Here is a 16,592-nt window from a genome sequence, read left to right as displayed (position 1 = left end):
TGGATGATATGGGCAGCTGCCTAGGGCCCCAACGTGCCTGGGGGCCCCCACTAACACAGGCAAAGAAATTGTCATTAAATAAAGAATTTTTCATTTTGATAATTTTCACAATTCAATTATTTCTAACAGGCTCAAACTTCACAGAGCAATTAACAACAGGTGTGGACCTGATCATTTAACATACAATTTACAATGATGGTGAAAACTAAAAACATCCTATTAAGTATATAATAAGCTCTGAAAAATCACGAAAAGACAAATGGCTGAAAGTTAAAACAAATAAAATAACAGCAGTGTGTCTAAAATCGAAAAGAAGCAAAGCTAAGCAGTACACAATAATCTGCATCATGTATTCATATGAATTGTTGGGAATTGGAGCGTGGCTTTTTAAACAGTACTTTTAGACAGATTGCACCTTGCTGAATAATGCTCACATCTGACAGAAACACAGGACTTGTGAAGTTGAAGAAAAAATTTGCTTTGATGCTTATTTTGTGTAAAGGATAGCAGAAATAGTGCTTGTCAAATTATTAGGGCTTTTCTGATTTTATCAAGAACAATCTGCTGGGTAAGGAATTCAGACACTGTTGATAAAAAGATGCAAAAAACTCACATAGAGTGAAAATTTTAGCAATTAATCTACAAAGAGCTCAGCTCTCTAAGAGGTCTGTGTTTATTCTTTACATTTGTTTAGGCAAGTCAAGTCAATTTTATTTGTATAGCGCTTTTCACTACACACATCGTTTCAAAGCAGCTTTACAGAAGATCAGGCAATAACAGACGATAAAACTGTAATGTCTATAATGTTGATGAATCATCATTGTGTAATTAGATAAAATACGATTGTTAATCATGTTTAAATATAAGTAATTAAATAATAATTGTATTAATAACCCCAGTGAGCAAGCTGAAAGCTACTGTGGCAAGGAACACAAAACTCCATAAGATGTAGATTAATGGAGAAACATAACCTTGGGAGAAACCAGACTCACTGTGGGGGCCAGTTCCCCTCTGACTAACATCATGAATATAATGTAAATATTACTTATGTATAGTTAAAGTCATGGTTTAAAATTATTAAACTAAGTAAGTGTTAAGGGTCTGTGTGTAAATGTCGATTTTGTTTGAACTGTAAGATTAATGACCAATGTCTTTGAAGTCCATCCTGGATTAACTGCAGAGGTTCACATAGGTGCAATTGTCCTTGTTAATTGGCTGATGAAGGCTTTTGTTGGCAATTGTTAGTCTATGCATTCATTTCAAGATCGTAGTCCATCAATAGACCGAGGTGATGCAGGCAGAGATCAGTGATGTGAAACAAAGTTCAACCTGGCCGGTAATTAGAAGTATCCCATGTCTTATGGTTGGAGTTGGCTTCAGTTCATCCTCTGAAGTCCATCATAACAGACTGAAGTGATGTTTGGCTGGCACCGGCTGCATTTAGTCATCATCATTCAGCGACACGTAGCAGTGGAGTCCAACACGAAGCAGGAATGGTGCTGGATCCAGCCGGTTCTGGTGACCTCAGGATAGGAGTCCCGAGGATGAGACAGGGAAACAAATAAAATAATATAAGCATAAATGCCATTAAATTTATTGCAGAGTTATAAATCATGATGAATGTTTCTGGTTTCTTATTCTGGCAGACACAACTAAAGCAGCCTAATTGTGGGTTGGAGGATAAATTAGGGTATGCCTGGCTAAATTGATGAGTCTTTAGTCTAGACTTAAACTGAGAGAGTGTGTCTGCATCTCGAACAGTGTTAGGGAGACTATTCCATAGTTTAGGAGCTAAAAATGAAAAGGATCTTCCTCCTTTTGTGGATTTTGATATTCTAGGAACTATTAACAGTCCAGAATATTGCGATCATAATGAACGTGATGGAATATAGCGTGGTAGAAGGTCACTTAAGTACTGCGGAGCTTAATTTTAAAATTAATACGGAATTTAACAGGTAGCCAATGTAACAATGATAAAATGGGGCTAATACGATCATATTCCTTGGTTCTCGTTAGCACTCTGGCTACTGCATTTTGAACCAATTGAAGTTTATTTATGGATCTTGCTGGACATCTTCCAAGTAATGCATTACAATAATCTAGTCTTGAGGTCATGAATGCATGAATTAGTTTTTCGGCATCAGCAACAGAGAGCATATATTTCTTAGGTGGAATGCTGTTCTACAAACATTGGTAATTAGATTTTTAAAGGACAGATTTGTGTCAAATATAACACCTAAGTTCTTCGCTATTGAAGATGATGTAACAGTACATCCATCGAGAGTCAAATTATATTGTAGTGGCTTATTTTTAGAGTTTTTTGGTCCAATAATTAGTACCTCTGTTTTGTCAGAATTGAGTAGTAGGAAATGTCTGGCCATCCAATCTTTTATTTCATTGATACAAATACATATTTCAAGGTGTTGTGTTTATAGGCCCTATTTAAAATAAGTAATTCTTTTAACTTTTATTCACTTTTGCACACATTCTGGACAACTTTTTGTTTTCATTTATTTTGTTGCTCTAAATAAACTTTTACGCTAGGCATAGTAATGTGGGTTGAAATGTAATTTCAGGCATTGCCAGCAGTGTCCTGTACAATTAAAACTATCTAAAACAATTTTAAACAGCATTGTCTTATTTAATGTACTAACGGTTGTAAAAGTTAACATTAGTTAATACAATATGAACAAACAATAAACAGTTGTATTTTTATAAATTGACAATAGCCAAGTTTAATACATGCTGGAAATTGTATTATACTTTGTTAATGATACCTAATGCAAACATTTACCCAGTAATTATCATACTTGCAGTTTCCATGACCTCTTAATTGAGACACTAGTTTACTTCTAGAAAAAAGTTTAAAGGTGATCAAAAATATGGAAATAAAATGGTGACTTGCCACAGCAGCTAAAATACATTCCTTTATGCATGCATGTTCACCTGATGTTGTGGGGGGAAAAGCTATTGGACATGTTATCCGTCATCAACTGAGCAATACAGTACAGTGCTTATTTTTATTGCTGTTTATTTAAAAAAAAAAGCTCTTCACGTTTGCTGTGGTTCTATGGATGTTTTAAATTTATATAATTTCGCCTAGGGCCCCACAAACCGAGACGGCCCTGGTTGTAGTTGAAATAACAGTCAAGTACAGCAATTATAAACGCGAAAAATACTGCAAGAAATACAGTTATATACTAGAAAAACAGCATTATTAACCCAATACGTTTCACAAAAATTTTTGTAAAGAGTTGGGAGGAAAACGAAAAAATGCACGTGCGTCACAGCCCAGCGAGGTCAGTCACGCGCACGCATGTTTACCCAGTAAGTCATGCACGCGCCTGTGGAAGGTGAGCGTGAGTGTCTAGAGGAGAGGACACGAGAACGCGACTGCCTGAATCGATCGGATTAAACTCGAATTGTGTGAAATTAACACAAAGGAGAGAGGCAGAGTTGGCGAGGACGGGACGCTGAGACGCCGACTTTAGCGACACAATCTGAATCTCGACATATATTCTAACATTTTAAGGGATTTTAGGGATATACGAACTGGAGTTAATAGCTGAAAACCCTAAACTGACCCGCGTTGAGTAGGGTAAGAATCGCCTTTCTTTCATATGGTACAATATGAATCCAACTCGCTTATGAGTTGCACTCGAACTTATTTGTGAGTTCCTAGTGTTTTAAATTTTTTTGTACATTTTATCTGTACTTTCATTGTAAGTAAACAGTTTTAAGTGTACAATTAACTCGTTTCCAACTCTGGCGGTATCAGCTGTATCAAATGGTGGTTTAAAAGTATGAAAAGTTGTTTTAACCCAAACTTTCACTAGTGAAACAGAAGCCGTACGTTCTTTGTCTTTTTGTTTTGCATTTGAACTCCGAATATTCTCAAACTAGCTCGCGCACATGCTAACATATTAGCTCGTTTAGCTCACGCGCACTGCATTGTATAGAGCCGCACGGGTCCCGATAGGAGCACAAGCGAGAAATGTATTCGTTACGACACAAACGCCATTTATCCTCGTCTGGGTACAAACGGCAACACTTAAAGCCAGCACACCCAGTGTTTTTCGCGAGCATGTGAACTATATGTTTTCAACCACTTAAAAAGTAAGCATTAGGTATCAAGCTAATTGTGTGTTGAGACACGAGGTGGTGTGAGCGTAGAAGTGAGTCATTGGCCGAGCTGAGTGAGGGAGATCCCCGACCCCTCGTATAAACAATTACACAAAAATAGTTTCCAAGCACGCCACAACTGCATGGAAGATATTTCGAGGACAATGTATTAGATTTGTGCTTTGCGTTTATAACATACGTGGAGGATCGAAAAACTACGTTGAAACAGTAAAACAAGTCGGAAAGTGTGCGCGTCCGAAGTACAATATAGATACCGGGAAGGTTGCTTGCTTGAGGGCATTTGGTCAATAGCAAATTTTCTTATTTGTTTCTAAAAGTTAAAAAATGTACTTATTGTATTTAACATTAATATTTTGAGTGTTCTGGTTTTGGAAAATGTTACAATTGCATCGTGTGCTCGACTGAGAAGTGCGTTCAAGAGGCTGGCGTACGCTTTGGTAATTAGCTGGATGGAAGTGGCCGATCTAGACGGACAGGGTCGACTTCATTGTCTCACAAGCTAACTAGCTAGCTGGACACAACTCATCTCGCATTTCTTTTGTTCCTTTATTCCTCAACAGGTAGACCGGTTTTAAAGGAGGATGGGGGTGGGATCCTACGACACTTTATTGCGGGGAACTGCGAAATATGTATCTGGCTCTCATTGGACGAGTTTGCGCCTTTTGAAAAGTTTTTGGTTGATTGTCGCGTACTATAAATATGAAGCCGGAGATGTTTTATTATCCAAACTCCGTGTTAGATCCATAGAGGGAACTTGATAAACACCTGCTTCTTTACAGGGTGTTAAGAGGAACGAATAGTAAAAAAAAAATCACATTTATAATTGGTCTTCTATTACTTGATACTGTATTAGCACGTTGCCTTCATTTTGTCGTTTATATTTATATATATATATATATATATATATATATATATATATATATATATATATATATGCTACACACACGTTAAATCTACCTCTGTATCGTCGCTGTCCGTGCCACTAGCTGCTTCTCGAGCCTTTAACCTAAGATGGCAGCTTTTAATGTGTGTCGGTCCACTCAATGAGTAGATATGAAGCCGGGATGGCGGAATGGATATGAGACTGCTTTGTAGTCGCTTTAGGCTTTTAAACTTGCCCTTTCTTGTGGTTGCCGGGGCTTCTTCACTAGTTGCATCAAATTGAAAAGTCAAGTGCTTGTTCCTCTTTTCTCCTCAGAGCAAAACTTAAATGCGACTTGTTGTTGTTCCAGTACACATTAGTATTTAGTGCAGTCGTTGCTCTTCAGTGAAATGCATCGAGATATTAAACTTTGCCCTTATCAAAACGTTGTCATTTTTATTTGTATAGCGCTTTTCACAACACACAGTTTCAAAGCAGCTTTACAAAAGTTCATGCTTTAACAGAACATGAAACCGTAATATCTATAAAGTCATCATTGTGTTATTTGATAAAATATGATTATGTATAAAAGTTAATAATAATCACTATTTAGAATAGTGAACAAGCCAAAGGCCAGGTTGTAGTGGTTTGTGAAATCATTGTTTTTTGTTTTACATAAGCTTCAGAGTTGAAGTTCATATTTGGAATTTTCTCTTAATTTCTCAATTCCCTCAGCATTTTATTGAATCTTTTGTAGCCAAAAGACATTGTAAACTAATAATTTAGTTTTTTTTACGAGTGGGCACTTGTATATTGTTTGCGGAAGTCTCATTTCTAAACTTAACTCATTCTGATTAGTTGGTATGCTTAATTTACCAAAATATAAAATAAATAACCTAACTAATTTTCAGACAGTTTGTGACGAAAGGACTCTTGAGAAATGGTTAGTGTAGTTCGTTTGTCAACCATTTTGACTTGTCATGCAAACTTTAAAGTTAAGCAAAACAATGCATGGTGTCTTTGATGCATCCTTTGTTAAATGTGCTAAATTATGTTAGATTAAAAACATTTACATGCAATAACTATAATATATTGTCAGCTATGTTCACCAATGTGGAGTAATCAGTATTTGTAAAGTTTTGTAATGCTTTACCTTGGCTTTCACACTCCCACATGCTACTGTTTTAAGCCTTTTTAAATGGCTGAGTCCATATCTTTAGTATGTTCCTTATTAAAACTGTAATATGCAGAAAACTCAGTCTTCAAGAAAGTTGGTCTTGTATCACCAACCACCTCTCGATATGATATTTATTGCTTTACATATGTCATGTTACAATATATCGCTTCACAGTATCATTATATTGCAATTCAAACTGTGCCATATGTGTGAGAGAGACCCAGCTGGTCCGCAAGAGAAGAGTGAATCATACAGGTTCAGTTTCAGTCTGTCACGAATTCGTCTAGTTTTGCTTATTTTAACGACCTGCTTCTTTGCTATTGAAATGTTGTACACTATATAAATCCACAAATAATTCAGTAAAAATAGTGTCCACCTATTGTGCGTATATCTATTATGGTGAGGTGTTATAAATCCACAGCAACCACTAAAAATGGTGTTGTTCACTTCAATTTCTGAATTTATATGTCAGACTTGTTTTTTTTTTTTTTTTTTTAATATGTTCATTGCATTCAAAAGATTCAGTAATTAACTAGCCAGGAACTGGTTGTGATGAATCTGGAGGACTGCAGTGGATGTGGGGCAATCCCCCTCACACACTCATTGGCATGTGCACACAAACACTGGTGTTGGATGGTAATTTCAAAGCAGTTATCTGACAACATGCATTCAATCTATGCCAGGAACAGGACTGTATGCAGGTCTTTTCCTTCCAACCCCTCCACTTTATCTGTGGGTTAGCAGGAGGGCTGCAGTAGCCTGTTGTGCTGCAAAACAAGCAGGGTTTTTTTTCCCCTCTCGCTGACCATCCCCCTCTCTTCTGCCACACAGAAGATGGAGGAACAGTTTCAGATGAGTATCTCAGAATGGATGAATCTAGTATTCAAATGAGAACTGCTGGCCTTTAATGGCTGGAGCTGTTAAATCAGTTTACAAGGTTTAAGTTTGGAAAACTTTGGGGAAAATTCTGAAGCGAATTTCCTCTTACTGCTTTTCTGCAAGTAAGGACTTTGCAGTTTCAAAGTTTCTATAAAATCACTGCAAGCAATGCAGTGTCAAAATATGGATCTAAATCCAAGTCGTGGCATTTGTTTCACTACAGAATCCTCAACCTATGTATTTTTTATGACTATACATTAATTAGGCTATACTGAGTACAGCCTATTTGCTCTTGAAGATTTCTTGTAGTTCTATGTGTGTGTCTGTGTATTAGTCTATATAGGGGTCGGCAAACTTTTTGAAATGGGGTGCCGTTTGTTTTATTTATTTTCCTGGTCAATGGCTGTGCCAAAATTTGTGCAAAACCCAAAAAATTGTCTTCTACTCCGTGCCAGTGATAAGCCCTCTTTGTGTCAACCTTTTGCTTGCATAATCATATCCATCTCCTCTGTTTGTCGTTCTTGTGGTTCGTTCTTTGTTGTCATGTGCCATTTCCCCATTTTGTTAAACAGAGCTGGCATTCCACTCGCATAGCAACTTGCTGCATATTTTTGTCATAATTAAAGATGTTACAATTACTCTAGATCCTCAAAGGAATAGTTCACCCAAAAATGATAATTGGTATTATTTACTCATGTGGTTCCATAACCATATACTACTATGTTTTATGCGTCATATGCACACATAAAGATGATTTGTGACCATGCATGTTACTGTGAACCAGCTTCTCTCTTGCACGTGCAACACGCGTCAGGAATTTCACAAAAAATTGGCTTAAATTTTCACTTTCTCACCACATCCCATTTAGCTTCAGAAGACTTGTAAAATGACAAACGAATCATATGGAGTGCGTTTGGTTTTTCAAGATTTGTAGTGCGGTACCCCTACTGCCAATGTTTTTAAATGACACCTAGATATTCATTAAAACATCTCCTTTTGTGATCTGTACAAGAAAAAGCCATACAGGTTTAAAATGACTGAATTTTCAATTTTGGGTGAATTTTGGTTTGACTATTCTTAAATTTAAGTCCTATACAAACAATGCCTAGAGTTTATAGTAATTCCAAATCAGTGGTTAAACTGTTGCACTTTACACATTGAATAATTTTGATATGATAGATACATTTTTTTTTATGATGAAATAGCTGGCTGGCAAAGAAGCATCTTATGGTATTGGTCATGTTTGATTCTGGTTAGTAGCTGTGTGAAAGAGCCTATGAAGAGTAACATTAATCTGACGTGGCACTTAAAATTCCTGAATACAAATGGTCAACAATCCCCAATACAACATTGGTATATTTCAGTATATGTGTGTCCTCAAAATGTCAACCACCTCCCTTTTCAATACATCTCCCCAGATCCTCTGTCAGATATTGCTACAAGGAAATGGATATGGTAAAACTTCCATAGTTTGCCGGTGTCATGCCCCCTTGGCCTGTGATGGTTATGATTTTAAAGCCCTCAACTTCTATAGGCTGCTTCATGGCTTCTTGTTCCAGTTGACCCTGTTGCAGGCCCTCAGCTGGTAAGTAGAAACAGTGCCTGTGGCAGCAGGTCTGGAAGTGAAGGTCAAAGTTTTTTTTTTTTGTTTGTTTTTTTTTTTGTTTTTTTATATCTTCCCTCTCCCACTGTATTTTCTAACACGCAACCTTTTGTTTTCACTGTGTGACTGAAATGCTGCCCTTCTATGTGTTATAATAGAAATGGGCATGGTGTAACCACTGTATATTTGGAGTGGAATCTGTGTTGAATTTCTTCAGATCACACATTAAGAGCTCACAGCTCAGTCAACAGAACTCTACCCCATATAGGCAAGCTCACAAGATAAAATGAAAAGACAAGGGTCTCATCCATTTAATTACAGCAGCATTCTTTAAAAGAACCAGTATGAATAAATGGAGCAGCTCTACAGCCCTAACCCCCCCGCTCACTCCAACTACCCACCCCTCGCATCCTGTGTCACCCTCACACTGTCTTTGTGCTTTGTGTTACTCGCCACAGATACACCCCCCCAAACCCCCATCCATGAATATAATGTGCGCTCACTGAGGAGCACTGATGTAAATCATGCCCAGCTGCAGTCAGAGTTTCTAGTGGGGGTTGTTGAAGAGGGGAATGAAATAAAAAGGACTGCTGCTGGTGAGCATTTGTTCACTGAGCATGTTTTAGTAGTATTCCTGCTTTTTGCCATGATGCCCACCTCATGTATATTGAGCTGAAACCTATGAGACAAACCACAGGTGGCAATAGGCCTGCCCTCTCTTTACAGGGTTTTAAAAGCTGTCTGTGAAATGGGAAAATTGGGGAGGTAGGATTGGTTAATCAGTGACTTGCTTGTAGAGTGCATTAAAGAGACTGTCGGTGTTAATGACTGCAATCACACGCTCTTGGTGGGCCTGTCCTCCCCACTTTTTTCCTCTCACTTTTTTTTTCTACTATCACCGCACATTGCTCTTTTGGCAAGGCCACGCTGGTTGGTTTGGTTTCAGGAGAAAACAATGCGGGTTGGTCCTCTGACACAGATGGCTGAAAACCGGCTCTGTCTGCTTTTAAAATGTATATTGTAAAAGATGACTGCTCGAATGAAGGATGAAATCAACTTTATAGGTCACCTTTATAGATTGGGAGCTCAAATAAAAAAAAATCTGTTAATTTCGGTTAAGCACATTTCCATTAAGATTGCATATTAACACTCCAATGATCTTCAGTGTGATATTTCACAAGATGTAAATTGTCTGTATGACAATGTTTATCAAATATAAGATGTTATAAAAAATAACTGGCTTTGTGTGCACATGCACCTCTATTTTCTGTGTAAGGATCAGGTACAACCATGGTGTCGAAATATTCAAATAGCCCATGTGACAGCATTTAATCAGTTAGAATGTCAATTGATTGGCTTTTTTTCTTTTACATGTGTAATTTACCTGTTATGAAACTGATTTTGAAGACGACATTGAGGTGCAAGAATGTTGCGACTGTCCCTTCCGTTCACACTAGGGATGCACCGATCCGATACCAAACTATTAAATATAGTTATCACTTTACTTTTTCTCACGATGTTGTATCCATGTATTATTTACAGTGTATTGTACTATTTGTGCTTTAATATCATGTCCAGCATTTCAATAAAGAAGCAGGTAATCTAATAAGTGTGAACTGTAAGCTACGTTTCTCGGTCCATTCGAAGAGATGCTTCACTCGTGTTCTTCAATCCGAAATATATTCAGTCTGATTTCAGTACAGTTTGAATTGTGTGCACAATAATTAGGCAAGCAAGTATTCTGAACTTTTCATTATATCCATGCACATTTTCCAACTCCAAAACATATAAACTTGAATGCTTATTGTGTTCAATAATTTTCAGGTGATATGTATTTGTGTAATGAGGGAGAGTGACCTTAAATCAAGGTGTGCATAATTATTAGGCTGCTTCATTATGTGGGCCAAAAAAGAGATTTAACTGACACTGAAAAGTAAAAATTTGTAAAATGCCTTTCAGACGGATGCAACACTTGAAATAGCTAAACTATTAAGGTGTGACCACGGGACAATCAAACATTTTGAGTCGAATCAACTGGAGCGCATAAAACCCATGCAGAAGAAAAGGCGCAACTTAACTGCAAAAGACTTGAAGAATTAAACGAGAATCTACCAGGAACCCATTATCCTCCAGTGCTACCATATTCCAGAACTGCAACCTACCTGGAGTGTCCAGAAGTACAAGGTGCCAAGTGCTCAGAGACATGGTCAAGGTCAAGAAGGCTGAAACGTGACCACCACTGAATAAGATTCACAATTTGAAGTGTCAAGATTAGGCAAAGAAATACCTAAAGACTTTTTAAAGCGGTTTTATGGACCGATGAAATGAGTGACTCTTGATGGACCAGATGGTTGGGCCCCTGGCTGGATCACTAATTGACACTGACACTTTGAGTCAGGTGCCAGCAAGGTGGAGGAGGGCTACTGGTATGGGCTACTGTCATTATAGATAATGTATTTGGACCTTTTCGAGTTAAGGATGGACAAACTCTACTCTCAAACCTACTGCCAGTTTCTAGAAAATACTTCAAGCAATTTGGACATTTTTACTTGGGGGTGTTGTCACTTTTGTTGCCAGCGGTTTAGACATTAATGGCTGTGTGTTGTTATTTTGAGGGGACAGCAAATTTACACTGTTATACAAGCTGTACACTCACTACATTGTAGCGAAGTGTCATTTCTTCAGTGTTGTCACATGAAAAGATATAATCAAATATTGAAAAAAAATGTGAGGGTTGTACTCACTTTTGTGAGATACTGTATATATTCCCAAAACTAACTTTTCCTTAGTTAAACATTCGGGTAACATTTTGGATTGACAGCATTGTGTTTGTTCAGCAATAAAATGAATCCTGAGGAATACAGTTTGCCTAATAATTGTGCACGCAGTGTATATTTACCTTTTTTAAACTTAGCAAATCGATACAAATATTTGTTTACATTTGCATTGCATGTATTTTGCATCAGTCATAGTGTTCTGAGTGATTTTTTATTTTTTTTTACATTTTTGTTAGTGTTACTATTATTTCTCTTGCTGCGAGTTCATGGCAGCCCAAAGAACTGTTTGGAGGAAAGTTATAAAATAGAGTCTGAAATGCCCCCAGACCAATTGTAGAGTGTCACTAAGCTGATCAGATTCAGATTACTGACTGTTTAAAAGAAATTGAAAATGGAAGGGGATATTTGTAATGTTTTTGGTCTCTTCAAATAAAAACACTTTAAAGTGACTCCATGCTGACTATTCTACCTGTTGTTCTTTAGTAGCCTACATTGTGATATGTTGTCCCATTTAAGAGCACTAATAATCCAGATTTATTCCTGTTTTTATCTGGATCAGAGTGATCCAATCCAATGTTGCTTTGAAAAACCGACACACAAAATGGATTACCTGATCCTGGATAGCAAAACAACTGGGTCCTGGGGTTAGAAAAATCCTTCCATTTCCTCTCTCACATAGTTCATCAACGTTCAATTTAAATTAATATATTGCCCAAAAAAAATTCATTTACTCATCCATATGTCATTCTAAAGCCATATGACTTTCTTCCATGGAACACAGAAGGAGATAGGTTTTCAGTTGTTGATTTCTATATAATAGTCATTGATATTCCCACACATGAAATCCATCTCATGCTCCTATTGTGTTAAAGGGCTGAATGTCATTAATTGCCATGACATAGTGCAGGGCTCCAGACTGCGGCTAAAATGTCCGCAAATGCGACCAAAATGAATTAATTGCGACAATTATTTAAAGTCTAGTCGCCATTAGTGTCAGTCTGGTTATGTGGATTAGTGACATATCATCTAGTGAGTTATTGAATACGTCATTATAGCGCACCACCAATGTGTCTCGTGCCTCTTTTCACCATTCTGTTGTGATGAGTTCGCTGCATCACACACAACAACAAACTCAGCGCGAGAGAGTCGTGAACAAATTATTCGTTTGAATCTGGTCTTTTTCATGAATCACCTGAAAGAACTGAGTGTTTTAACTCAGGAGCTCAGGTTAGCAGTTTGAATAAGATTCACAACTGGCAGTGCAGACATTTCAAAATGAGAGTCCCATGTGAATTTCCAGCATCTTTATATTTAAGTCACACATTGTGTACCAGTTTTATTTTCTTCTGGTAGTTACTGATTGGGATTGGAGTAGCACAATAAACTGCATCTGGGATTTAATTCAGTTTGCACTCTTGTAGTGTCTGTTTCTGACCCATGCTGTAACCGTAAAGAAAGACTAAGGCAATATTTTAAAACTATTACAATTATTTATATATCAAGCTTTTGACACTTAGGACAATTGAGGGACTTGTACACGACTCTTAAACAAAATCCAAACATTCATTGATGCTCAAGAAGATAACACTATTATATGCATACTATATGCAATTATCTTTTTATAAATTATGAAAGGGGTGTGAACATTTGAGACAAATGGAATGCAAACTTGTCTTAGCTATATATACGGTTTATTAAACCTCAGATTCATGGGTTTTCAGCTGTCTTCGGCTTTCTATCTTGTTTCTGAACGGCAATCTAAATAGAGCAATTCTGTGATTTGGTGACTAAAAACAGCCATTTGGCTCACCTGTCTATGTAAAGCCTCATAGCTGAAAATTCATATCGGAGCAAAAACCATGCCATGAGGTCAAAGGAACTACCTGAAGAGCTCAGAGCACAGATCTGGGAAAGGCTACAAAAAAATGTCAGCTGCATACGAATTTCCCAAGAGTACAGTGGCCTCCATAGTGGCCAAACTGAGCAATTGGGCAGAAGGGCCTTTTGTAAGAGAGGTGAAAAAGAACCTGATGGTCACTCTGGTTGAGCTCCAGAGATCATATGTGGAGATGGGAGGAACTTGCAGAAGGACAACCATCACTGTAACAATTCATCGATCTGGGCTTTATGTCAGAGGTGCCGGATGGAAGCCTCTTCTCAGTACAAGACACATGAAAGCCACTTGGAATTTGCAAAAAATCACCTAAAGGACTCAGACTGTGAGAAACTAGATTTTCTGGTGTGATGAAGTGAAGATTGAACTGTTTGACCTCAATACCATGCGTCATGTGCAATACCGTCCCAATGGTGAAGCGTGGTGGCAGCATCATGCTGTGAGTTTTTTTTTTTCAGCATCAAGGACTGGGGGACTGGTCAGGGTTGAAGGAAATCTGAATGCAGCAAAATACAGAGATGCTGTTTTTTTTTTCTCTCTCCCATTTTCTCCCCAATTTGGAATGCCCTTTCCCAATGTGCTCCAAGTCTTTGTGGTGGCATAGTGACCGATCCGGGTGGTGGAGAACGAATCTCAGTTTCCTCCACTTCTGAGGCCGCCAATCTGCGCATCTTGTCACGTGGCTTGTTGAGCGCATTACCGCAGAGACCTAGCATTTGTGGAGGCTTCACGCTATTCTCTACGGCATCCACGCACAACTCGCCACGTGCCACATTATAGCGACCACTAGGAGGTTAACCCAACCTGACTCTACCCACCCTTGCAAACAGGCTAAGGAAGCCTGACTGGATTCAAACTTGTGACTACAGATGTGATAGACAGCCTCTTTACTTGCTGAGCTAGCCAGGCCCTCATAGAGCCTGTTGATACGCACCCCCTTTTTTTAGCACAAACCATGAAAATGACATACCTGAACTTAAATGGTTGTGTTTACTGGACCCTTTGGAGAATGGACACAGTTGTAGTATCTTTTGAAAGATACTTTGGGCTTTATTTCTTAAGTTTCAGAATTAATATGTTATTTTTCTAAAGTTAGAGAAGATGAAGTTTATAGTAATGGAAATATTTTGTGCTGAACATGTATTTATAATCTAAAAAAACAATAATATAAGTGCCAAGACAACCCAGAAATACAATGTTCTCAAAGTCACAAGTCTAAAGATGTTGTGTTTAAGATGATCTAACAAAAACTGAGGTTCCTGCAAGCCTTTTTGTTCTTTTCTCTGTAAAATCGCTGGAAGTGTACATAGTAAAATTTAGGCTCTGCCTTTCAAAACGCGTTTTGTTTCTCAAAATCTGACTGCACTGCTTGGCTATTATGAATAAAAATATGCCGCATTTTTTAAAATAAGACTTTGGAGACAGGCTAGTTTTGTTTACGAGACTCTAATATATACGATAATATACAGTTTTACAACATGAATGCTGCTCAGATTGCATAGTTTGTTGAAGAACGACAACGAAGGGTAATTCTTTCAGTCGAGATCTCATTTAAACAATGGAGAGAATATATCTATTTCTTTGATTTATCACTTATGGACAAAGTGCTATTGGATGTTTTTCAATGAACTGTTGCCATTGACAATTGACTCAAGTGTGGTGAACTGGATTCATCTGGCGATCGCATTTTCATAAAGATATGAAGTCCTGTTTTGATATGGCATGTTTTCATTTGTACTCCTTGCACAAAAAGCTAAATTGCTGTTTCTGGAGCATTGCTATTGTAAATTTACCCTTAGACCTTTGAAAAGATGTATAATTTGTTAACATTAATTACATTTATAGACTGTATAGACTTGTCGAATCACACCCAAAAAGACTTGAGGCTATAATAATTACTGAGTTAAGGGTCTGAATACTTGCATTAATGTGATATTTCAGTTTTTATTTTGACTAAATTTGCAAAGTTCTCAAAGGTACATCATTTGTATGGTGGTATTGTCATGATAAATACTGACATTTATTTTCCAAGTGGCCCTTTACAAAACAAATATCCATAAAATTAAATGAACAGTTCTCTATTCAAACACTCAGTTTAGTAGAGTATCAACATTTTTCAGTTACTTTCTTTAGAACTTTTTATCAAAGAAATCTCTTTAAAGCACAATAAATAAATAACAGAAAATAAATATTGGTTCTCTATCAGAACACTCAATACTCCATCCATCCATCTTCAACCGCTTATCTGAAGTCGGGTCGCGGGGTCAGCTGCTCCAGCAGGGGTCCCCAAACTTCCCTATCCCGAGACACATTAACCAGCTCTGACTGGGGGACCCCGAGGCGTTCCCAGGCCAGTGTGGAGATGTAATCTCTCCACCTAATCCTGGGTCTTCCCCAAGGCCTCCTCCTAGCTGGACGTGCCTGAAACACCTCCCAAGGGAGGCGGCCAGGGGGCATCCTTACCAGATGCCCAAACCACCTCAACTGACTCCTTTCGACGCAAAGGAGCAGCGGCTCTACTCCGAGCTCCTCACGGATGACTGAGCTCCTCACCCTATCTCTAAGGGAGAAGCCCGCTACCCTTCTGAGGAAGCCCATTTCGGCCGCTTGTGCTCGTGACTTAGTTCTTTCGGTCATGACCCAGCCTTCATGACCATAGGTGAGGGTAGGAACAAAAATTGACCGGTAGATCGAGAGCTTTGCCTTTCGGCTCAGCTCTCTTTTCGTGACAACGGTGCTATAGAGCGAGTGCAATACCGCCCCCGCTGCCCCCATTCTCCGGCCAACCTCCCGCTCCATTGTCCCCTCACTCGTGAACAAGACCCCGAGGTACTTGAACTCCTTCACTTGGGGCAATACCTCCTTTCCTACCTGGAGTACACACTCCATCGGTTTCCTAGTAATACTCAATACTATTAAATTAAAAACTTCAACTGATTATATTAAAATCAGCCCAGTCTCATGAAATTTATGTAATTATTGCAACGTTTTGCAAAACTGAAATGACATACTTCATTACACATTTGGCTGCAGTTTTCAAGTGAAATGACCAGCGGGGTGCCATAACGGAGCAAAATTAGGTTGTAATCAGACAAGGTTTTAAGCTGAATTTTAGATGGTGGTTTTTAAAATAAAATAAAAAAAACCTCCCTAAGCTAAAACTTTAACCTAAACCTAACCAATACTGTCCGAAAAGATAAATGCGAGTTTAGCAAAACCAGACATCCTTACTCTTAACCAACACCTAACCCTAACTG

General features: G+C 38.1%; 1 protein-coding gene across 3 annotated transcripts in view; it reads left to right on the top strand.

Annotated features, from left to right (window-relative positions):
- Positions 1-3,366: 3,366 nt before the first annotated feature.
- Positions 3,367-16,592, top strand: part of LOC127644945 (chromodomain-helicase-DNA-binding protein 7-like) — a 65,120-nt gene continuing 51,894 nt past the window's right edge. For all 3 annotated transcript variants that reach the window (XM_052128399.1, XM_052128400.1, XM_052128398.1), the window contains exon 1: positions 3,367-3,598. The gene's annotated coding sequence lies outside the window, so the exon portion shown is untranslated. The remainder of the gene's footprint in view (positions 3,599-16,592) is intronic.

Source organism: Xyrauchen texanus, chromosome 6 (assembly GCF_025860055.1).
Source record: "Xyrauchen texanus isolate HMW12.3.18 chromosome 6, RBS_HiC_50CHRs, whole genome shotgun sequence".
Classification (NCBI taxonomy): Eukaryota; Metazoa; Chordata; class Actinopteri; order Cypriniformes; family Catostomidae; genus Xyrauchen; species Xyrauchen texanus.
The sequence above is the reverse complement of the archived record's forward strand: the minus strand, read 5'-3'. Positions and strand labels throughout refer to the sequence as shown.